Source organism: Caretta caretta, chromosome 1 (assembly GCF_965140235.1).
Source record: "Caretta caretta isolate rCarCar2 chromosome 1, rCarCar1.hap1, whole genome shotgun sequence".
Taxonomy (NCBI): domain Eukaryota; kingdom Metazoa; phylum Chordata; order Testudines; family Cheloniidae; genus Caretta; species Caretta caretta.
In genome coordinates, this window is record NC_134206.1 from 269,064,239 (window position 1) to 269,089,940 (window position 25,702).

General features: G+C 37.2%; 1 long non-coding RNA gene across 6 annotated transcripts in view; it reads right to left on the reverse strand.

Annotated features, from left to right (window-relative positions):
• Positions 1–16,136: 16,136 nt before the first annotated feature.
• LOC125630061 (uncharacterized) overlaps positions 16,137–25,702 on the reverse strand; it is a 94,309-nt gene continuing 84,743 nt past the window's right edge. For 4 of the 6 annotated variants that reach the window (XR_007354543.2, XR_007354541.2, XR_012666415.1 and 1 more), the window contains 4 exons: positions 24,273–24,371; positions 23,605–23,737; positions 19,966–20,124; positions 16,137–19,874 (listed from right to left, as the gene is read on the reverse strand). This is a non-coding gene — a long non-coding RNA (uncharacterized LOC125630061). Of the gene's footprint in view, positions 19,875–19,965; positions 20,125–23,479; positions 23,547–23,604; positions 23,738–24,272; positions 24,372–25,702 lie in introns of all 6 variants that reach the window. The other 2 variants (XR_007354542.2, XR_012666416.1) reach the window with 2 other exon arrangements.

Sequence of the window (25,702 nt, forward strand, 5' to 3'; positions counted from 1 at the left end):
CCCCCAAATATAGCAGTTGATTGAGAACGCAGGAGTGGATGGGATCAAATGACAAGAGTATGTTTTCATGTCAAAATTGCTATCCCCCCTGGCAGAGCAGTGTGACAACACTTGAACCGCATCTGCCTACACTATGATTGAGTCTAGTTAGTAGTAGAAATCTCTCACAGTTATAAGGACTAAATTGGCACTAACACTAAAGGAACAAAAATCATTGTGACTGATCTGATTGGTAAGGATTCCAGTGTCTCCACTGATTAATTTGAACAGAGAAAAAAGAAGCTAAATACTAATATTGTGTGTTGACTTGGCATTTGAATTTCTCTCTGCAGGTGCTGTACCAAAAAGCAGCGTTCCTGGCGAATTAATAACACATCATCATTATAACAACTTTTTGCAAGTCTCACGAGAGTGTGTAATTAAGAAGTTAAGCTGTACTTAAAATGATGTAAAGTATCATTATACCCAGGATAAATAATTCCTAATTACTGAATTATTTGTCAGTAAAATTACCAACGTAATTTTCCAAACTTTACTAATAAAAGGTTTCATGCACTATCATTTATACTAGATAGAATGAGAGCTTTCACAATTAGAAACTATTGCCTTATAAACCTAAATCCACACTGCAAATGCTTTTTTAAAAAAAAAATATTAACACTGGGCTAAATTCTAAGGCTATGTCTTCACTCCAAAAAGAAAAGTCTCTATACATTGAAATAGCTATCTAGAGTTAATTATCTCAGTGTAAAATGCTAGTGGAGATCAATCACAGGTAGCTTTTACCTCAGTGTAGCTAGTCAAGGTCAAACTCAGCTAGGGCTATAGGGTTGATTGGCTACATTGAGATAAAAGGTACCTGTGACTTGTCTCCACTAGGATTTGACACTGGGAACTGATGACAAAAGGGTGTGGCTAGCCCAAGCCCAGCTGGAATCAATGCTTATTCAAAGGCTCCCTGAAGAGGCTACCAGGATTGACTGTGCTTTATGTTGCAGCTATGGTGGAAATTAAAGTGGCAACTCCTCCTCTTTCCAGAGCCGAGGCAGATGACAGGTAGAAATACTGCCTGCTGTCCAGGTGGGGGTGTATTTCCCTCTAGAGAAACAGGCTTAGCGGGCACAGGATGTGGATACACAACCAAGGAATACTTTTCACCTCCTTACCCCAGCCTTGATGAATTTGGCAGATTAAATATACTTTGCTAAAGGCATATTTATAAATATTCTTTAAACAGTTTGACAAAAAATATGTTGCATCTCATCTCGTTATATTTAAACTGCAAAAATCTGTCGGGGTTTTTTTGTGGTGGGGCATATTTTGTTTTTTTACAAGCCAATAGCTATTTTGGCACAATAAGAAAATATTGTATAATTTAAAATATGTAGGACCCATACACATACAACTCATACACCTAAAACTTGATTATTACTTAACTGTAACACCACATTAGGGAAGACACCTGTACCTTATCTGTAAGTCGTAAGTCTATCAATACACAAAGGTGGTTCTGTAAACTATATAGAAAATTGCATGCAAGAAACATTAAAAGAATGGTAAGGTTGCAAAGTCAAGTACCTGAAAGTTAGGAAATGCCGGAATTAAGGTTGTCCATGCCACACATACTCTGCACCATCCCTTGTGTGTATGCATTATGATACAGTCCTTAATTCCACATACTAAAATCACATACTATTTTTCCCATAGAACCCCTTCCTCATTCAGTGCACTGAGTGGACTACACTTACTGAATGAGCAGCTATTCAGTATTTCACTTCATCCCGATTGTTTGATGTGTGACCCTACGCTTTATGTACTTCACACTTTTCAAGCCTCACTTTGAACGCAGAATTATTAACTTCCTCATGGGATTTTTTCTAGTGCTCACCACTACAGTATCTGAGTGCTTCACAAACATTAAACAAATTGATTTTCACAACACTTCTGGGAGGTGAGGGGGTGGTATTGTTATTCCCATTTGACAGATGGAGAGCTGAGGCACAGAGAGATTAAGGTCAAAAGCATCCACTAATTTTGGGTCCCCTATTTGAGACACCTCACACTTGATTTTTCAGATAATTTAGCATTTTATATCACTTCACATTTCATAGATTCCAGGGCCAGAGGGGACCACTGTGATCATTAGTCTGACCTCCTGTATAACATAGGCCATGGAACTTCCCCTATGTAATTCCTAGAGCAGATATTTTAGAAAAACATACAATCTTGATTTAAGCATTGTCAGTGAGTCAGAATCCATCATGACTCTGAGTAAATTGTTCCCGTGGTTAATTACTCTCACAGTTAAAAATTTATGCCTTATTCCCATGCTGAATGTGTCTAACTTCAGCTTCCAGCCATTGAATCGTGTTCTATCTTTCTCTGCTGGACTGAAGAGCTATGAATATATATAAGGCTATGAATATGTCACTGAGGTCGTGGAAGTCACAGAATCCGTGACTTCCAGAGACCTCCGTGACATTAGGGCCCTGCAGCAGCCCAGCCACTGCCGGCAGCGGCACCCGCCACAGCTCCAAGCCCCCATGGCCAGCAGTGGGGAATCCTCTGGATTTTATGTTTTATTCCAGGTCATTGATAAAAATGTTAAATAGTATAGGGTCAAGAACCGATCCCTCTGGGACAACCTTAGAAACACACCTGCTTATTGATGATTCCCCATTTACAATTACATTGAGGCTATTCGTTAGCCTGTTTTAAATCCATTTAATGTGTGCCATGTTAATTTGTCATCTTTCTGTTTTTTTAATCAAGATATTGTGTGGTATCAACTTAAAAGTCTAAACACTATTATCTTTATCAACCACACTTGTAATCTCACCAAAAAATGTTTGTCAAATTAGTTTGACAAGATCTATTTTCCATAAATCCATGTTGAATTGCATTAATAACATTACCTGCCTTTAGTTCTTGATTAATCGAGACCTGTATCAGCTACTTTATGATCTTGCCCAGGATCGTCAGGCTGGCAGGCCTAAAATTACCTGGGTCATTCTGTTTACCCTTTTTAATCGTTGGCACATCATTAGTTTTCTTTTAGTCATCTGGAATTTTCCCAATGGTCCAAGACTTATTGAAAATCAACATTAATTGTCCAGTGAGCTCTTCAGTCAGTTCTTTAGAAATTCTTGGACGCAAGTTACCTAGACCAGTTCATTTTAAAAATGTCTAATTTTAGTAGCTTCTGCTTAATATCCTCTAGAGATACTAGTGGAATGGAAAGAGTGTTATCACCATATGAGACCATATCGTCTGTTTTCCACACAATACAGAACAGAAATATTTATTGAACACTTTTGTCTTCTCTGCATTATTATTTATTCTGCCATTTCCATCTAGTAATGGATCTATATCATTGTCAGGATTCTTTTTGTTCCTAATATATTTTAAAAACTCTCCAGTTTGTTGTCCTTAACTCTGCTGTCCATAGAGGTCTCCTTGTGACTTTTGCATCCCTTATCATTTTTCTGCAATGAACAACTTCTGATTTATATTCATTACTATGTATTTCCTCTTTCTTTCATTTGTTCTATATTAACTTTACTTCCCTTCTAACCAGGTTGGGTTTTTTTAACCACTATGGCCTTTTTCCTTAGTTGTGGGATTGTGGCTTTTTGGATATCTAGTAAGTAGTTCTTAAATGATTCCCAATTATAATTCATGTTTTTCTGATTAAATTCTTCTTTGCAATTGATTTGGCTTGTAATTGTTTTCAGCTTTCTGAAAGCACAATTCCCATTAACTTCAGCTACAGCTGTGAGTTCTCAGCACTTCTGCAAATCAGATCTCAGATGCCTCAAGTGAGGCAACCAGATAATAAGAGCCCACTGGCAGAGGTGGGGTTAAAATCCATTCTCCAGGGCAACATTCAGCCGTCTAAACCAGGAGGCCAGTCTTTCTCTTCCTACAGTCCTGTTTCATTCACATTCACTCCTTCCAACTTCTGCAACAAATGAGGCAATACCTAGACCCCATCCTTTGTCCCTCTTCTCAGTCTTTGTCTGCTCCTCAGCTCCACATCCCAGTCCTCCTCCAACCCTTCCAAACTCCTTATTCCAATCCCCTGCCATCAGCTCTACATCTTTCGGTCTTCTCAGCAGCATATGACAGTCTGGAAGGATGGTCTGCCACCGAAACTGGCCAAAGTGATCCCCTGTGTGCGGATTCTAAGGCTTCTGAAAACTATGCTTAGAGGCTGAAGGATGTGCATATACCTCGGAGGTCAAACCAGCAACCTGCGCTCTTTGAATAATGGGCTACCAAAAGGCTCTGTACTTATTCTGACACTCTTCAATGTATGTCTGAAATGATAGCTCAGTACTTTGAAAAGGAGTACTTGTGGCACCTTAGAGACTAACCAATTTATTTGAGCATGAGCTTTCGTGAGCTACAGCTCACGAAAGCTCATGCTCAAATAAATTGGTTAGTCTCTAAGGTGCCACAAGTACTCCTTTTCCTTTTGCGAATACAGACTAACACGGCTGTTACTCTGAAACCTGTCAGTACTTTGAGTATGTTGATGATTTGGCACTTGTAACTCAGGTCCATAGCTTTAAAGAACTTGACGTGACCCTTACATCAGACCATAAGATCCTGGAAGAGTACTTCCAAAAGTGGGAGCTGAGAACAAATCCAAGCAAAGCTGCAGTCTCTACTTTCCACCTTGACAACAGAATCACACAAAACACTTGGTCAAGTTTTATGGTGAAGCTATGCATTATGACCCAAAGCCAACATATCTTGGTATCATTTTTGACTGTACACTGACCTTTCATGACCACCTCAAGAGAGCAGCCTCTAAAGTGAAGACTCATGTCAATATTATTCAGAATTTGAGGGAACAAGCTGGGGATAAACTGCCCCAGTGCTATGAACATCAGCTTTGGCCCTGGTGTCCTCAGTGGCAGAGTACTGTGTGCCAGTGTGGACAAGAAGCTGCCATATCCAACTTGTGGATAGGCAGCTGAATCAGACCACGTGAATCAACACAGAAACTTTAAAATCAACACCTCTACCATGGCTTTCTGTATTAGCAAACATTGAACTTCCATCGAGATGTAGTCACAGCACAAGAACCTAAATATGTCGAAGACCCAGAACTTCCCGTCTGGCAGATTATGGATAACATACTCCAACAATCCCCAGAATTGTGAAAATCACTATGGACCACATGTGACCACATTTCTCTGAATCCGGCCAGGAAAGGTAAAGTATCTGAAACTCATCTAATATTCCAAACAAGCACATTGTTACTGACCCAACAAGCTGCCTTCCCAGTTTCAACCTGCCCCGCAGACTTTAGACCACATTGAACCACATCTGAACAAAGCATGGAAGATGTGGCTACTTGATGCACAAGTGGAAAATTAAAGACGCCCCTTTGTGCGCCCATGGTGAGAACATCCAAACCATCAAAAACATCATAGCACAGTGCCCCAAATACGGATTCAAAGGTGAACTGGATTTATCCACAACGTCACAGAGGAGGCCTTGAAATGGTTTATGGACCTACAACTGCATATATAGAATGTTGCTCTGCAGATGTCATAAGAGAGAGGTTCTCCATCTCCGTTCCTATCCTCCACTTCCCCCTCAAACCAGCCCATCCTGTTGCCTCTTTGGATCCTCATTCCACTCCCCCCAACTTCCTGACCTAGTACTGGTTCCCAACACTTCTGCATTCAAGTTAGGTTGCTTTCGCCTTCTCCTCCTTGCTGTCTGGGCAGTGGGCACGAGCCAAGGAGCACTGAGAGCCCAACAGAAACCATTTCCTTGCTCAGTTCCTGTGCCCATGCGCCACAATGGCCTCTGTCTGTTGGGAGGAATGATGGCATGGAACGTGCTGCTAAGCCCCTGCAGCACCAAGTATCCACATGCTCAGTCATTCCATGGGAATGGCTCATGCACAGCCCAGGGGGCAGATAGGGACCGTGAGGGGCTGAAGCACAGTCAGTGAAGACAAACCTCTGTGGAATTTAGCTGCCAAACTTAAACACATCTCTAGTGAAAATATGTGAACTGTGACTTTCAGAGGCTCATTACCTGAGCAAATTTGGGAATTTTTTTTTTGAGACAGCAAAAGGCATGTCTCTGATAGCAGGGTGCCCCTTCCTACCTTGCCAAATTTCAAATCAATGCTCCAAAGCATGGAAGCACTAGAGCATCTGAATGAAATAGTTGTAAGACATTTTTAAGATGGGAGGAAACAATGTATTGGCCCCTAAACTCATTCTTTGAAATGGCTGAACCATTTTTGCTGAACCATTTTTGCTAAACTGAAATAAATTTAAAAATAAATCAGCATCAGGCAGACACTGAACATGGACAATTTCAGCCTACACAGGTAAAAGTTAGCAGTTATTAGCAACTGAAAATAGGGTCTTATAATGTAAAGTGTCAGGCAACCTTAACGAAAGGCTTTGCTACGTATGCCGCTTCTCCTTATAACAAGACTTAGGTCTTGTATAGTGCTTTTCAGCCTTAGATTTCAAATCACTTTATATATGGTTACGTTTGTGTGGCCCCGACTGGCTGGGATATCTTTTCACTACAAAAAAAGGCGTGTTCTTAACTTGGTTAGTGATACCCGTAGAATTCTTTTCAAGACTGTGAGTCATGGCCGGTAACTCCCTCAGTGGGGAAGTGCAGAGGCAATTTCATGAGGGTGAAGCATGAGACTCAAATACTTTATTAATGTTAGAAAATTCCTGAGACTGAGATTAGTCCTACACACCACTGCCGGGGAGTTTCGTCATTAAAATGCACACTAACAAGACTCTAGTGTCAATTTGTGCACTTGCCATGGAGCTCCAATATGCCTGTCTCCCAGCAGCACTGTGAAGGAGAGCAGTGTGTACAGCTAGGCATCCTCAGTATCTGCAAGTTTTTAATAGAACAAGACTTCACAGCCAAAGTGAAAGCATGAGCTCTTTCCCCAGCTGCTCCTCATTACCTGATGTTAAATGTATTTTGATGATGCACTGGCTCATCAGTGTTGAGCTGGTAAAAACAAGTGACCTTCAACCCATCTTGGAACATCTAACCTGGGCCCATTACATTGTCTACATAAACACTTGACATTAAGTCACCTACTTCTTCCAGTGACAACAGAGGACAGCAGAAAATTGAAGTTAAAAATTGTTATTAACCTACTGGGTTCAACAGACACATGTGCACATCCCCCAAATATTCATTTGACAAGAAGCCTGCAAAATGCCAGCGATGTAAGGGTTCAGAACATTTCTGACAACATATCATAGTGAAGTTAAATTCTTCTATCAGCACGGAGTGATAGGTATATAAACGTCTGGGCATTTTAAGACTACCTCTCTTCTTATGTTCTATTGCAATGATAGAGAATTGCATCGATACATCAGGGGAGGTTTAGAAGGAAATGTGACACTACCAGTAAAAATGTGAACTGAAACAAAAATTACTCAAGAAAGAAGCATCTATAACCTTTGTTTCAAAGAATCTGCATTAAGCCTGAAGAGAGGAAATAATAAGCAATGAAAGGAGTCTTTGTTATGTAGTGATTTCAAAGCTCTGCCAAAATGTCAAATAATCCATTTAATCAATCAGAAAATTAAAAAAATGTTGTAAATTCTCAAGGTAGCTTGAGGTTATAGCTCTGCCAAATAATTCCACTACTTGCATCAAGCTTATGTCACAATAGCAATTACTTAATAATTCATTTTTGTCTAACAGCACTGATGTAAAAATACAATTCAGTTTCCAAATTATTTGCAGCTGTGCTCATATTTGAATCCAGCACATGCTACTCTAAGGAGAGTTAACATTAGCTGCTTGGACCACTGCTGTAATGAATTTTATTTTTATTAGCAAACTACACCTATCAGAAGTGCTTGTTAACTGAAGAGAACAAGAAAAGTATCATATTACAGAAGGGAGGCATAATCTGTTTTGTCAATGTGGGCTTGATCCGACACGCTTTGAAATCAGTGGTAAAACACTCATTGTACCCTACAACCAGGCCCTCTCTGAATGCTTACATTTCCAAATAATTTACTCATTTATTTTAAGAAAGAATGTATTTCTGAGTTTTGTAATGGTCAGAATCCTAAACTAGCCTTTATACAATACTCCGAGTAACACTTTAATTATGAGAACTCTCCTGAAAGGAACTAGCTTCAAATAAATTTATTGGCATATAGACCATTTTTATTTTCAGATGTATTTTTTAGTTTATTTCTGCACTATCGCAAAGAGCAAATTGTACAGACTGTGAACGTTTGCTTCCAACATCCCCAATACAATTACAGTTCTAATTTGTCAAATGTTTAGTTAAATACAAATAGTCTATTAAATAAAAGGGTCAATGAGCAGTTCAGACTCAATGTTGTACTATAGATAAATTATCATAACTATTGACCTCCCAAATACCCTGCTACTATTGCCTCGAAATGAAATTTCCAGCCTACTTTTCCCAGGTCTCTCCCCCCCTCAACTTTAAATTAGGTTTTGTTATCCAAACATTTCTATATATATTTCCAGGGATTTTCTATTTGAATGTGTATTTGTTAGTTGCATGGAATACACATTGTCTTTGTATAACAAGATGGGTATAATCAATCCCTCCTCCCACACAAAAAAACCAAAATGGCATGACAGTCAGAAAGGAGCCACAAATTCTGACAATTGCATAACTCCGCTTGAATTTTTAAGGGAAACCATTTCAAAACCAAACAAAGCCTGACCTGAGTTCATAGCAAAATCATACTCTGTCCCAATGGCAAAGATGAAAGTGAACCTAAAACTGTAAAATACATGCATTGAACATATTTAATAGTAATATTACCCCCTCCTATGGTGTTAATGGAGAATGGGATTGTCTCTATAAAAAGCCAAAATAAATGTTAATTGAAGAATAACAAATGCACACATGGTGATAAAAGTTGTTCGTGACTACTTAAGAAATGATCATGTGAAAATATATTTGTGACTGATCCTGCTCCACTGAAGTCAATAGCAAAAACGTCTATTAACTACAGTGGTTCCTAAACCATTTTAGTTGGAAGCAAATTTGCTACAGGTTGGTTGATGATTGCTCCCCCATTCCATCTATAGAATCCCCCTCCCCCTTACTCTTATCTGATCCTCCTACTGTGCCTCTACCTTTTTATGTCCATTCCTACCCTCTCATTTCCCTTTATGTCTCTATATGTTTTCCCCCTCTCACTTTTAATGTCTTTCTTTCTGCTTCCCGCTCCCCACCCATTCTCTCCTGACCGGCTTCGCGCTGCTCAAGGCTGGGGTGGCATTCACTGGTAGCTCTACCTGGAGCTATGTGCTCTCAGAGCTGTGCTGTGCATTGTGAGAGAAGAGATACAAAGCTCAGGCTGGTGAACTGCTTCATGATCCTGTAGCCCCATAATGCGATCTGCTCCTGCATCTAGTTTTATTAGGGTCCTCCATAGCAGCCACCGTGAGTGTTACAGGGGCACATTTGCAGGGGCCAGCTGGACTGGATCCAGAGCCATGCAGCTTTCCCCAACTCCACTGCTCCTTTCCTCCGCCCTACGTCCCTACAGCTCTCTCTCATTTATTCTCCTCATCTTTTGGACTAGTTTGGCTTCCACCAGGGAAGCACACTACTTTGATGATATCAAAAATGACCTACAGTAATCTGTTGAAGCTGTCCATCCAAGTTGAGAGCTGTCAGTTAGGGCTGTCATACTTACACACCACAACTTTTCCAATAATTCACGCCAAATTTGTTTAGTTTGGCCTGTTCTTGCTTTGATTACATATAGGCACAAAAAAATCTCCTAACACTAGCTTGACAATTTTCTTCAAATGCATATTTGTTTCCAGCTGGAAGAACAGCAAAAACAAACAAGAAGCACTTTTACATTTTCCTCATTCTAATTACTTGGAAAACTAACATATTGAATATGAGGCATAGAATCATAGCACTGGAAGGAACCTTGAGAAGTCATTTAGTCCAGTCACCTGTACTCAAGGCAAGACTAAATATTATCTAGACCATCCCTGACAGGTGTTTGTCCAACCTGCTCTTAAAAATCCCCAATGATGGGGATTCCACAACCTCCTTAGGCAATTTATTCCAGTGCTTAACCACTCTGACAGTTAGGAAGTTTTTCCTAATGTCCAACTTAAACCGCCCTTGCTGACATTTAAGCTTGCTTCTTGTCCTATCCTCAGTGGTAAAGGAGAACAATTTTTCTCAATCCTCCTTACAACAACCTTTTATGTACTTGAAAACTGTTATCATGTCCCCTCCCCATCAATGAGAGCAGGTAAGAACAATATCTGTTATCCCAAATGAAGTTTTATGGTCTTTACCAGCTAACCAGTCACCTGCAGGTGTTGTTCTGATGGTACTTTGATACAGTTTCAGAAGTAACCTAGAAGTATTATAATGTAAATGACATCACAGCAAGAGTTTTAGTTTTATGTGATACATGAGCAGATAGCTGAGGTGTGGCAATCTAGAAATAAAAGCTTCACATCTCTATTCCGAGGAAGGAAATACTAAAACTAACTGCAATACTTGCTAACTCGTCAAATTATAAGCAGTGTGGATTGATTTAAATCAACAAGCAGGAAGCCATGATTTAAACAACTGATTTTAATCTCATTTTGCATATGGACTTTTTAGTTATTTCCCTAAAGAAAGGCTCATTCTCATTGGCTGGAATAAGCCTTAAAACATGTTGATTTGCAATCAAATATAGCATTTACACTAAATTTGATGTTTCTTTTTGTAAACTAGACTATACCTTGTCTATAAACATTTCTTTAAGCAATCACCTAGCTTAAAATACATGTAAAATTAATCTGAATACATTTGTTAATGTTTGAAAATGGTCAATGTTGCATTTCTTATTTACTAATGATCATTTTTTACTTGGGATTTATGTCAAGCCGCCTTTGGATGGAAATTGGAATTCAAAATGTAGAAAAACAAAAAGTATTTAAAAATAGCAAGTTTATCAAAACGTTTTATGTTTAAAACTAACTGACTTATTAAACACAAGAAATATTAACCATGGTTTGTGAATTGACAAATTCTTTCTGGTCACTATGGGCCAGATTTTCAAATGATTTTAGATGTCTAAAAATAGCAGACAGTTGCTTAACACCCATTGAAACAAACAGGAGTTAGGTGCCTACACTGCTTCTTAGGTGTTTTTGAAAATCCCACTAGGCACCTATCTGCATCCTTACGAGCCTATATTTCTTTCCATCTTCCATTACAAAAGATACCAGATACTGAAATCAGCCCCAGAATAGCAAGAGAGAAAGACACATTCTGGCATCTGATGAAAAGCGACATAAATCCAAAGACTACATTCTGACTCTTAAAAATTATATTTGATCTGTGTTAAATTATGACTGCGAAACTCAGAATTCAAACAATCAGTAAGAAAGAAATTACAATCCTTTGAATTATGATGTTATAGCAGAATTCTGAAAATATCATGGAGAGACAAATAATCAAAGAAAAAGTACTGGAGATGTTTGGGACTTGGCAAATGCTAGTTGGAGATCTTATGAAAAGAAAGATTTGATTTGCAGGGAACATTTTAAGGAGTTCAAGCAGATGAGGAATGTTTACAGGCACTGGAAGGGAAAGTTGATGGCAGAAGAGCACGAGGCAGAAAAATAAGGTCTTGGATGGACATGTAGTATCTTGGGTGGATCAAAACGACTAGTAATCCACAAGTCTTTACAGAGAATTGTACAGAATGGCCTACCATAGTTGCAAACCTCTAGTAATAGAGATGTCAATAAGAAGAAGATCTCTTTGAATATCTGGCCCCATGTCCTTCAAGTTTTCAAAATTACTGGTTTTCATCCTCTACCAGATAGTTTTTATTCATAAACTGGAAGAAGAAAACAAGCTTTCCTGCCTTTTCACCTCCAAATTGGTTTCTCAACTTTGAATGAATTAATCCAAACAATGAAAATACTCTCTCTAAAACTGCTAGCTAAACTGAAACTAAAAGCAGTTGAGGCAAAAGATTTTCTGCACAGCAGAAACTGAAAGTACCTAAATTTGGGAAGATGTAAATACCAACATTCGCTCCATTGTAAAGATGGAAAATAATAAATATATTTAATACAATACATAACATTGTGAAATATTTATAAGGCTTGAGTTGTCCTCAAAGGTAAAAGATGTTTTCCTCTGATTTTGTATATAATTAAAAAAGCAATACCCCTTAACTCATTAAAATTTGAGGATGGTTCATTCATGCAGCATTTTAATTGTTATTTATTTACATTATTTTAATAGATTATGGTAAATTTAGACCCTCAAAGCATTTCAAATTTAATTTTAAATGGGATTATTTTTATATACATATTAAATAAAATATTGATTTAAACAAATCATTGATTTGTATCCACTCTGTGAAGTGGTAATTCACAAAGATTACAGAGTAGATATACATATTATATACCGAAAACATTATTTTAGAAAATAATTTAAGGAACAGAAAGCTACAGTTAAATAATGCCAAAAGCAGTGTCATACCAAGCTCACAATGTAGCAACACCACTCAAATTAAACCCATTAATGAATAAAAGTCACTGAATAAACAAATCATAAAACTCCAGATCAGTATTTTAAATATATATATTTTATTATCAGTCATATAACTGAGATACCATATAAACATTTTGTCATATAGTAAAGTGCCTAGTTTTCCAGTATCCAGCTAGTATAGGGGTTTGGATGGGTAGGGGGGATGGAAATCATTCCAGACAAGATACAGGTAATGCTAGTAGGGCAATGAAAAAACAAGGTAGTGTCAATGGCCAGAAGTGGCCCCTTCAGTCTGCATTTATATGGATATTTGCAGTGCACACCCCCCTCTCCCAGTAAGAAAAGGAGTACTTGTGGCACCTTAGAGACTAACCAATTTATTTGAGCATGAGCTTTCGTGAGCTACAGCTCACTTATGGTCCTTCAAGCCATTAACAATTCCTTTGTTACATCCAGCTTGGATAACTGTAATGTACTTTATATGAGGTTACCCTGAAAGGCTGCTATAAATTTGTTAGTCTCTAAGGTGCCACAAGTACTCCTTTTCTTTTTGCTGAAGAGACAGGTAGTGCAGAACACAACTGCTCTTTATTTAGTGGTGTTGGCCTCAGAGAATACATTATACTTTCTTTCAGAGATCTCAAATGGCTTATTCTTCACTTCCATGTGAACTTCATACTGTTTTTAGTGATCTAGAAAGACCTACAGGATAGTGTTTAAATCCTGGATACCTGTAAGATTACCTAGCATGAACGCTGGATCATGATCTATATGCATATTTTGAACAGCATGAAATATTGTTGATATTAAATCATTAATCATCACACTAGGTATGAAACACATGCTGGACTCTGTCAGCATGCAGAACTTGCATTTACATCAACAGATTTTCTGTGAGCCAAATAAATACAGAATCTAGTTAAAAGTCTTTATATTTCAGATCCACAGTAAACTTTTTAAAATTAAACTGTGTGTTTCTACTGGAGAAGGCTGGGAAGCTCTAGCCTAAGTAATACTTTTCCTAGGTTCAGGCTCAGCAATTAAACTACATGGAACAGACAGAATATGTACACTTATGGTATAAAAAACAATATTCAACACTTTACTGGAGGAACAACTTTCAGTCAGCTTTGAATTTAACATTTCACCCCAACGACAAAACATTCCTTTTTTCTGACAAGAGACCACATTTCAGAAAATTGACTTGTTACTCAAATTGACACAGAGAAAAATACTTTATTTGTCATCAGGCAAGGTGTCACCTTGGACTGGAACACTGAACCCTTAGAGTGCAAAATTAAAAGATGGATTCTGATGAAGGCCTACAGGATTCATGAACAAACAAATCCCTTCCACTGGGGCACCAAACAAATATCCACATCCTTGCCAGAGATGTGGGGGGGAAATAATTTGGTGAGAAGTGATTTCTATACTGTAGTTACCCACTTCCTCTCTTCCACTCCCCATAATCCCCTCTGAATGGATCACTAAGGTATCCCCAAATTGCCCAGTTTGAATTTAATTAAAACCTACATCTACAAGACAACCAATATTTTTTAATCCCTGGGACGGTCACTTAAGATTAGTTTCACTCCCTATCCACAGATGAGTTATTTATAAACCACAGGCACAAACAAATAAATACAAGAGACTCTGCTGACATCAATGGAGTTATGCCAGCAGACAAGTTGGCCCAGGTATTTTACAGAAAGCGGGAGGGGAAGGCGACATAGTGAAAAGGTACCATAGGGTCATTCTGGTAGCTTGGTCACAGGAACTAGTTTAAGATTAATGTTGTTTCATCATTTTATAACTCTCTTGGCATTTCTCTGTATTTATTTCTGTGGACAGATTTGTAACTTTAACTTGGGGGAACACACCATAGATTTTCTTTAGGTAGATCCAGGAAGCCACCGCTCTTACTTTTTTAATGTTTTGCTATATCTCAAACGGCACAAACAAACCTGGCAAGGTGAAACCTTCTACCACTTATAGGGAAAACACCAGCTTCTCCCCATTGCATAAACCTGCTCCATGTGTCAAGAAATGTATATGCATTTTTCTAAGAGTGTTTGTATCCCCTTCTGTGCTCAATCCACAGAGGATAAGAGTCTGTTATAGGCCCCAGCCTGCACCTTAGCTCAAGCTGCAGGTATTTTCAGCTCTGGAAGTCCTGAGTTCAGCCCCTCTTGTTGACAAAAGATGGAGAGAGGCCATTGCATGTAGTGAGGTTTATACTGCATTCAAAGCAGAAAGGGTCAACCTTGGATTACCATAGTTTTGCACTGCACCAGATTGCCTATTTAAAAATGACATCTTTTTACACAACAAATCTGTACCCTCTGTGTTTCCAGAGTCACATGTACTTATGTTAATGACAAAAATAAGAGTTCACAACTTTTCACCCCACTGAGCCAAAACAGAGTGTGATCTGGATTGTATTCATTCTTGTGAGAGTCATCAACAGGTTTATTTACGAAGTTCCAATTAGTCACACCTGTGCAAACCCACTGAGAGCAATGTTTTTGCATAAGCATTGCTGAGGATATAATGTGAAGACAATGGTGGTAGGGGGTTGTACTGCTGTAATTGAGGGCATAACTTAGCCTAAAAAACCCTTTGTTACTGGTGGTGCTGTGTGAAAAGGAAAATACTCTGCTTTATTTTCAGATCCCAAGTTCAGTCTCCAGCGTTGGCAGTTAGAAAAAAATATATTTTTACTTGAAAACTGAGCATATTTAGATCTCGAAATCATTTGGAGGCAATAAACATAGAGCCCTATAATGCAATTTGTAGAGTTAATTTTCAGAGTATAAGCACACATACGTTAAAAGAGTCTGCCCTGTGGTGCTGAAAATGAAAAGGAATCCTCAAATTGCATATTATTTAGAAGTGACAAAAATGGAATTCAACTAAAATTTATTCTTAGGCAGGGAATAGGGAGGAAGAGAGAAAAAGAGACTAATATGTTATGATTAGTCCATCTGAAACTATTTAAAACAATCTTCTCACAGATTACCAGAAATGAGCTGCCATATGCAAAGTACATTCTGAAAACATTTGGGGGCAAATGACGAAGACAATTTTTATCTGTATCATTTTTCTTCTATTTTGGTTAACAAGCTCAGTTTACTCTCTAGGTAGTACAACCTCTATAATCTTGGAAGCAATTTCATTAAAACACAAGGAAGCAAATATTTTGCCTCTTAATAGAGGTCTGATTGTAACTTGCTTTGCAAATTACGCAACTATTGCTCCACAAGACAGTAATGATATAAACAACCTCTAACATCTTTGTAAACCAAAACAATAATTACCAAATTCAAACTGCACTTGTGATTTAATTAAGGTTAAAATATTTGGGGTGTTATTTTATTCACACTGACAATTATTTTTTAAAAAAACATGTAAGTTACAAGTGAGAAACCTATTGAAATACAGGGGGAAATATCTTTTCTACTTAATTGTCTCCAGGGTTTTATATCAGAAGAGGATTTGCCTATTTATAATTAATGGAAGTGTATCCTTTTTTTGAAAACAGACAAGAAATCCACAGTTTTTCAGAGAAATAAAAGAGGCAAAGTAACAAAAATATTTTTATTAATGTGCATTGAGAAAGAATACAGAAAGAAGGCTGTAAAAATAAATTAGTTATATAAGAATGACTCACATTCACAGAAGTATCCCACAAACAAAATGACACCCAAGACAGAAAGATATACAAAGATTGACAAAACTTGGATAGTAAAGCAATATATGGGATGTTGGCACTATTATGAACATTCTCACAGGTGCTTTTTCTGCCCTCAGAGCTATAATCCCTTGTCTTATTTCCAGAAGAGGAAAAGAAGAGAATGTATACTTTGAGAAAAACATGTCAATAGAAAAAGAATTATTATTTACATGCTAGCTCATCATTCATGTCTATTATTGAGTGTGGGAGTAAAAAAACCTGGACCCTGGACTAATGGGATACCTTAGTTTGTTTCATTCTTAATCAAGGTAGCAATAACGTGAATTTGGAAATTCACAAGTTGGGTTTTTGTTTTGTTTTGTTGTTTTTTTTTAACAGTATTAACTAATTAGTTTAGCGTTTCATGTACAGTGTTATTTTGAGTAGAAAATAAAAAAAATGTATAAACAATTTAAACATTTAACATTGATGTAAAGGTGAATCAACCTGTTATAAACTAATTTCCTTACTTGCCAAACTACATGGGTGAGGGATGAAGAAATAAAATGCAAACATGGTAATCAACATGGTGACATACTAAATCATTTTCCAACAATTTTCAGTAGCTCTACAACTATACCATTTTCTATACTCATGGCCCCATCTTAGTTGATGATTTTTCACAATGTATTTCATGGCTTCCATCCCTACATGAGACTTTATTACTATCACATAGGAATAAAAAGCCATAAAACACTAGAGTGAATTTATCTTGATCAGATGCAATACTTATTTTCTTCACATGATTTCACAACCATTTCAAAACTAACCAATAATTTCATGCTACATTACTGAACATTTTAAACTACATTTCAATGACAAGAAACACACTGAAATTGTTACATCACAAATTAACAGAACTTTAGCCTTTAAAGACATTCCTACCTACAAAGATCAGGAAACAATCACAACACACAACCAATTAAGTCACTGAAAAAGACAGGACACCACAGAAAAAGATCACTTCCACATACATCTTTAAACACAGAAGGAAAGACAAGAGACAAGAGAAGCACTGGCACAAATCAAAACTATGAGAAACACTACCAGAATCCTTTAAAAAAAAACAAAACCTTTCCCAAAGTAGCTTCCTGGCATGACCATCGCAAGGATGGACTTTGCATTGTAAAGAATTCAGACACCAGCACCATGGAATCACTAGGACATCTGACCTTAAATGGGGGGAAAAAGCAATTTTCCCCATTATGTCACTTTACAGGCACAATCACAGGGCCAGTAATGTGGCAAACTGATCTCTAGAACGTATACATCCTGCCTATGATAAATTTACTAGGCATCCAATGCTCATATTTCTACTGATCAAATACTGAATAAGACAAATTATAATGTACTATTATATTCTAAACCAGACTGATTCTCTAGGTCCTGGGCTGAATACCATTAGTTATTAATGTAATTACTATTCATCTTCTGATTATCTTATTACTACTAATTGGCCAAGTTGAAACACAAGTCTCCAGGGTCATAGAAATGTCAATACAATAATTTAACTGCCTTTCATGGCCTTTTGAAAATAATTTTGCTTGTACATTTACAAGCATACTAAGCAATATCCAAAGTGTCTGAAAAGGCTAAGAGCATATACTTTAACTAAAATATTTTACATTAACCCATTAATTTTTATTTGCAGTTGACATTAGACCTACAAATTTACTTGGTTTTATTTATCTACTCCTATCCTTGCTTGCCTATCAAATCCTGTTTCTTGGATAGTACAATGTGGATAGCACAGGAAAGAGCAGGAAATCATTAAATGAAAGGAAGTGCATAAATAAATTCAATTATCATGCATAAAACATGCAAATGATTTAAAGACTGCATATGAAACTCTACTTTATATTCATTAATCACAGGTTGCACTTTTGAGGGAGAAAGAGATGCTAATTGGGTCCAGATTAATGCACTCCCAAACCTTTCCATTTGTTTTTCGGTGAGGGTTAAATGAGATGTATTAAAATAAACACAGCTGCTCATCTCCCTATCTCTCTCTCTCTTTTGTTGGAGAGAGAGAACTAAACAACATACAGCAGGTTTTCCGGTATGGTGAGATCTGCCTTTCCTAGGCTCCTCATAACTGCATATCTCATACCATCACAGCTCTCTAACTCCAATGTTTTTCCGAAGAACATAACATTGTGCTGAAAATGAGTACAAAAATAAAGTTTAATAATTTTCTTTGGAGAGTAGGGAAGGAAGTATTTGTGCCTAAGCAGGCTCTGTCCTTATCGTCCCCTGACTAACTGTGATGAACTGTTTTAAATTGCGTGCAGTCACTTTAAAAAAGATTAATTCTAAGTTGGCATGGTGATATGTGGCTCAGTTATGTGGGAAACATGGAATCATGAGAGGACTTGAGCTGTTTTGTTTTGCTCACCCGGCCAGCAGAAACTCGGCACATAACAGAAGTAATACTCTCAGTTAAAGTTCACTCTCAGTTCCTTTGACAAATTCCCGCCCCCCGCAGCAGAGTCCATCTTGGAAAAAAATTCTGTGTGTGTTTTTTGGTTTTGTTTTGTTTTTCCTTTTCTCCCTTTCTAGTATATGGTATTGCTTTTCTCAGTTGTATACCCTGGTTGGCTGACAGCCTGAAGTGAAGAGAGAGGCAAGAGGTAAAGGTAGAGATTTAATGGGGTAAAAGCAGTGCCTGCAATAACAACAGAAAGGAAAGATGTGTACCTGGGGCTGATTCTGTCTTGAAAGAAAGAAGGAGAGATTGGAAGTGGACTTGGCCTAGAATTGTATATCAGAGGAAGGACCCACTTTGATTGTGTAACAGAGGAAGGTAAAAATAAAGCCAACAAAAAAGGTCATCAAACTAATTTCACACTGAAACGGATTGATTTGGATCATAGGCCCAAAGGGGAAAGGTTAGTATATTGTTAATTAAATATTTCTCTTCCCTTTGCTTAATATGTATTGAAAATAAAGATTTTCTGGGGGAGAGGGGTGTGCAAAAAATCTCTTCACGTTCCTTTAAACTGCTTTGTAAAAAAAAAGTCTATCTTTCCAAACTACAAAAATTACAGGGAGAAGACAACAAAAATACATATATATAGACTTGAACATATAGTCACATATATGCTTTCAGACACACACACTTTTATTAACTGTCTCACACACTGATAACCTCTTTATTAAAATTAATTTTTGCATGTTTGCACATGTCAACTAGGTGTAATAAATAACAACAATAAGGCTGATATTCAATCTGTTAAATAATCTGGTAAATTCTCAGAGAGCTATTTAGTTAGGAAATATGCTTATGATATTCCTTGCTCCTAAAAGAGAAAATGATTATACAGTAACTAAACCCTAAGTAAGAGCTAAAGATATTCACCTCATGAAGCCATTTCTCAACTAGCCCCTTGGCACTTGCTGGAATTATTCGCAGCACGAGCTCTACTTTTTCATTTTCTGCTGACTCCATGTGAGTAATTTCTTTCTCTTGATTAAAAGTGAGCTTGGCAATTCCTTCAAAGCATTTACTTAGGTGTGGTTGGTCTTGGAGTGGATCCTTTGTCTCAGAAAGGATTTCTAAGAGCTCATCGTGGCACAGAAAGAAAAAACCTGAAGGTGATAAAAAATGGACTTTATAGATATTTATATAAACACATTTTATATCAATGCCCATAGCCAACAGATGAAATGGACTGTTTACCTTAGAAAGAATAGTCTTTTCTTCTCCAGATAATCATTCAGGCCTTTCTGAATGTCATCCAAAAGCGATTCTGCCTCCTTCAACTTATCCAGCATCTGGGGCTGTGAGATAACCCTCATGCCATTGGCCTCCTTCACTGACTCCTTCATTATTAGCCTCCTGGTGGGTGAGATAGAATACAGTGAATGTAATAACCATACTTCACACAACAGGCTCTCTCTCTCTTTTAAATTGAAAATCCCCTTATTACAAAACAAGGGGTGTTCTTTTTCTTCTACCTTTAAGTAGGACTGCCACATTCATTGCTTTTTACAAAAACGCAGCTGCTTTTTAAGCTACAGATAAATAGAATCTGCTAGGCGGTAATTCCACTCAGTCTGAATGCATTATTTTCTAAGACACTTTGCTGAGGGACTTTTTATTATAAAGTGGAATGAACAAGGAAAGTCCTTTTCTCATCTAATTATGACTGTGCTTTGTTCTGTACTATTAACCTACAATGCCAGATTGATCTGCTATTTTTTGCTTCAGCCAGTTCAATAAATCAACATGTTTTTCTGGCAAATTACAGAGCTAATTATTAAGACTTCATGGACTAATGATAAAAATAGAAATAACATAAGACAATAGAGAATGCTCTATCAACAACAAAGCCAGACAACACATCAGTCCTTTGCTGTGCACAGTGCAATCTCATGTTTTAGCATCACTGATTGTACTATTTGAACACAGTCTACAGGATTTTCTTTTAATAAAATATTGATCCACTATGTATGTTCTTCTCTGGACTGAAGCAAAGAGGTAAAACTGAAATGCATTATTTTGCAAAAATGTATAACTGTCCACCAGTTTACCGCTGCCATCACAACATTTCAATATTGTAAATCAGGAATGAAAAAATACATTCTACTCTAGTACTGGCAATAAGTCAAAGCTGCTGCTACACAAACACCTCCAAAAAATGAAATTTACAGATTTAGACATCACCGCAAGTTTCTTTTATGCAACAGATGCAGTCAACAACTGACAAAATATGATGAACGATGTGAAAATGAATGAGAAATCCTTTCTACTTATTAGTGTAAGTTTATTTTAAATACTTATGAAGCTGAAAACTTTCAGAGTGGTAGGAAAAGCTAAAGGCCCCTCAGAACTGTACCCATGCAACATTCATGGTTATAAATATAAAAACAAGCTTGATAACACACATGTGCATTAAAAGAAAACTCATATTGTGACAGTCTTAAAATCTTATATGCAACTCAAAATAATACCACCCTGATGTATTACCATTTAAAATATTATGAGAGGGGTCATAATAAATAACTGAGATGTTGCCTACGTTTTTCAAAGCGCATACTGCAAGATGATATATAAATACAGCCAACACTGGTGACCTTACTTTGAGATTCTAAAGCTTGCTACTGCCATAAGGCATTTCTCAGTGTTCTGATATTCTTGGCAAACAAGGTGTCCTTTAGGTTGCTGGTCTCAGTATCAGGAGGCAAATCTAATGCTGTAGTACCAAGAGAAGCCTAATTTGCTCAAAATAAAGACTAGTAAAGACTTTCCATGAAGAAATAAACCTAAGTGTATTACAGAAGTTTCAAAACTGTGAGATTAAACAAACACATCAATATAAAAATCAATTTAGCTGACTGCACTGAACAAATATTATCTTAAATGTATTGTTTTTTAAAAGCTCCAGTTTAGTACCAATTAGTTTAGGGTGGTAAAATACATTTACTCTGTGTGTGTGTGTGTGTGTGTGTGTGTGTGTGTGTGTGTACATATATAATAACTGTATTTGATGTTATATGTGTAGCAAGGATATTCACCATAGAGTCTAGATTTAGATGAGATAAACTTTGCAGTGAAAGAAAAAGAAAGATGCCACTGGGTAACCTTGTTTCCTTACAAAATAATTTTGGACTATCCATGTACCCAGCCTGCTTTCCGTGGACAGGAAATCAAGGCAGTAAAACAATGACCACGTAAAGAAGAAAGTTTTACTCAACGGGGGGGCAGTTATTTTGTTTAAACTACTTTCAAAATGTAAGAATCAGTGCGAGTGGACTATTCTCACCATGTTTTATGACTGTTTTCCAGAGTAATTTGGAAATATGGCTGTCCTACAGATTAAAATGTACCCCACTATCTCTAACATTGCAAACATCAGTAGTATGGAAGCAATGTGATTAAAAATAAGATGTAAAATCTCCAATTTTTGCACAAACCCTCAGCTAAGCTATAGAGAATGAACTGGTTAGGCTATACTCTATACTAGTCCAGACTACACTCTATTTAGTAGAAACTGACAGATGCCAAAACACTGAGTGCTCATTGCAGTGACAGTTTTTAGATATTGACCACAGTTTACTAGATTCCATTCTGAGACCATTAAACATATGTTATAGGACATAAAACCATAGTAAGATTAGATTTGCAGTTGTAATGGTGAAATATGAGTACTCAGTCTCTCTCCCTCTCTTTTGACATGTCAAAAGGGGCTTCAAAACACAATTGATTATTAATCATGTTTATTAAAGCAGTGCCTCAGGGCCAACCAAGAATGAGGTCCCATTGTGCAAGGCACTGTACAAACACAGAGCAACAGACAGTCCCCACCCCAAAGAGCTTACTATCTAAATAGACAAGACACAGTGTGGGGAAAAAGGGGATAACGCATAAGGAGAGTGAACTATGTGATGCCAGCAAAAGATTTGTTATAGTGAAGAAAAGTTTAGGGCAAGGGGTTTTGGTTTTTAATTTAAGAAAAAATGTCATGGGAAATGCTTCAGAAAAATCATGTTCCTCAAAGAAAAATACACACTTTTCCTTACAGTGACTTCGTATTTTTTCTTCAAACTTTTACTTGATATTCTCATTTTTCTAAGGTATCTTGTTTGCAAAAAAGGGAAGTAGATTAAACAATTGGACATGCAAAATATTTTCTTACAAATCAAGAATGCTTTATAATACTATTTTACTCTTCTATATTGCCTTCCAACTGAGGATCTCAAACCACTTCAAAAATATTAAATAAGTAAGCCTCACTACATCCCTTTGAGGCATGGGAGCATGATAATAATAAAAAATAGCAATAAGAGTAATAGCAACAGTAGTGATAATAATAACTATATACATCAGTAAAAGTATTATCCCTGTTTTTACTGATGGAAATACCATGGCACAGAATGACTAAATGATTTAACTAAGAGGCACAACCACAGTATGCCAGACCTATATACAAAACACAGATTTCCAAATTCCTAGTCCTGTGTTTTATTCAGTAGACCATCTTTCCCTTCACTTCAGAACCATTGGCCAAAAGAACACCTCAGAAAAAATCATGGTATAAAGTTTAGAAAACTACTGTTCTATAGTATGCATATATAGATCTAGCTATATTTACATTCAAGAGAAATTTTATCATTACTGAAAATTAAGGTAAAAGTAGTAACTGTTTTAGACTGATACAATTAAAGATTAAGCAAAGCTAAGGAGAACCTACTGCAATAAGGGCCCAGTTCTTCATACCCACTTGCATGCAGAATTTTCATTGAGTCCAAAAAGCAGCTCTGGAAAAAGAGGGTGTGGAGAGGGAATCAGACCCTAACTAGCTAACAACAAACTTACCAGTTCCTACTGACAACTTCAAAGTGCTTTCCTTCTACTGATATTTGGTTACATATATCGTGTGAGCAATACATGGTCACCAGGGCCTTTTGAACTTGCAGCCAGGTTTCCATAATCTCCTGCATTGGTCATGCTGGAGACAACAAACATGAAATTTCATTTGTTGCAAGCAATGAGGAATGTATGTGTTCCCTTACCACATCCAATAAATGCCATTTATACCACATATTAAAAATAAAGTGAGCTGTTACCAGATACAAATCACTCAACACCACTATATTCTTACAAAGTTAAAAGAAAGTGGTCTCAACTTCTGTTTTCTGCTCTACTTTGTGAAGCACAATGAAGAATGGGCCAGCACAGCTGCCTGTTTGTGAGTCTCACTTGGATGATTCACTTACTTACCGGATGACTGTGTCTATTGCATTTGGGCTCACACAATAAAAACTAAAGTGAAATCAATTTAACATAAAGAACTTTATGCTTCCCCCCCCCCTCCTTTTTAACATTCTACACAGTGCAAGTAGCACCGCAAACTTTGAAAAGTTTTATATAATGAAAATTACTGAAGCATAAATCTCATAGGGTGCTGAAAACTGAGATGTAGCATGGAGATGAAATCTAAAAGCTAATTAAATTCAACAAGAGCCTCTCAAAAGGCAACATACCAGCTTAGCCTCCCATGCTAATATTTCGTGTTTGAAGGGTGCAATAAATGGAGGGCCTTTCATGGCCATAGTTTTCACAATGTGATCCTCCAGCAGAACCTGAGAGGGGAGAAAAAAAGATTAGATGCATGGATTACAGTACTGAATGGATGCCAAGGCCATGATAAAAAGAACAGATAAGTTAGGGCTTCTGAGGAGCTAAATTTGAAGCCAACCAGCAAAACGGATTGAACTTTATTACCTCTAGTCACTGCGAAATTCCCCAGGCAGTTGGATGTAATTTGAAAAGGTCAGAAAAAATTTTCCTGCACAGCATTACCGCTTCATGGTTTAAGGGTGTACATTTGTGAGATGTCTGCTCTAATCATTTTTATCGACTTGGTATAGAGAGACAGACTGACATACGAGGAGGCAAGCCAGATGGATCAGACAGGACCTACTGTTTGTTTCCTATTCTGAAATATCTTACAGTTTTCGGTAACTTTTTAGTTTGAACCATTTCAGCTTGTCCTTTGCTTTATTGAGAGAATATGCCTTATTTCTCTATGGCAGACAAAAAGGGAGAGAATGCATATGTCTCCTAGAGAACCTGGTGTAATTTTTTTGTATTTGATCTGGGAGTTCAGTGAACTCCCTATGAATTGGAAATACACAACTGAAGCCCAGTAAGTACAATAAGATTTTCTGGACAATTTTAGGTAGATTTTGTTTATCTTTGTTTGTTTTTGCTTTAAGGTGACAGTCCTCCCTGTAAAAGATTGTAACAATGACCTTCAACATATTCATAGTACAAGCTTTATCATCAATATGGCTGTTTTGCAAAAAAAACAATCAAAACATTTAATTCTTTGGGTTAGCATACACAAGAGGCTTGTAATCAATATGAACATTTGCTAACATTACACAGTCCATTTTTCATGCAATTAAAATGACAGGCGATTTAACACCACAAATGTGGTATTATTCACCCAAACCCTGAAAAAGTTTTAATTAACATTAGACTTTCTTTCACTAAGAAGTCATTCATCTTCCAGTCATAACACAAACACTATTCACTGTGCACTTGGCTCTGCATCCACTGCAGAGCATTTTTAACAGGCTTTAAAGTACGGCTGTGAGAGTTCATCTACTGTATTATGTTTATGGGACCTGCTTAAAGGCTCACTAAAACTGTTTCCACTTTGATAGGGAAGATATTTCCGTATGGCCATATTCCCTCCCCTTAAGCCCAAAACATTCAGAACAACAAGAAATTGCAAGTGAGAGGAGCATACATCTTCCGACCAACAAAGCCTTTAAAGCAAGTCAGAAAGGGTTAGCTGTAGCAAGGAATGAAAAGGATTGTGAATTGTTCCGTTAATGGCAGTTGATACTCTCAGCTGAACTGGGGCTGTTCCTTAGAGGAAGAGAGACACCTGGGCTCCTAAACA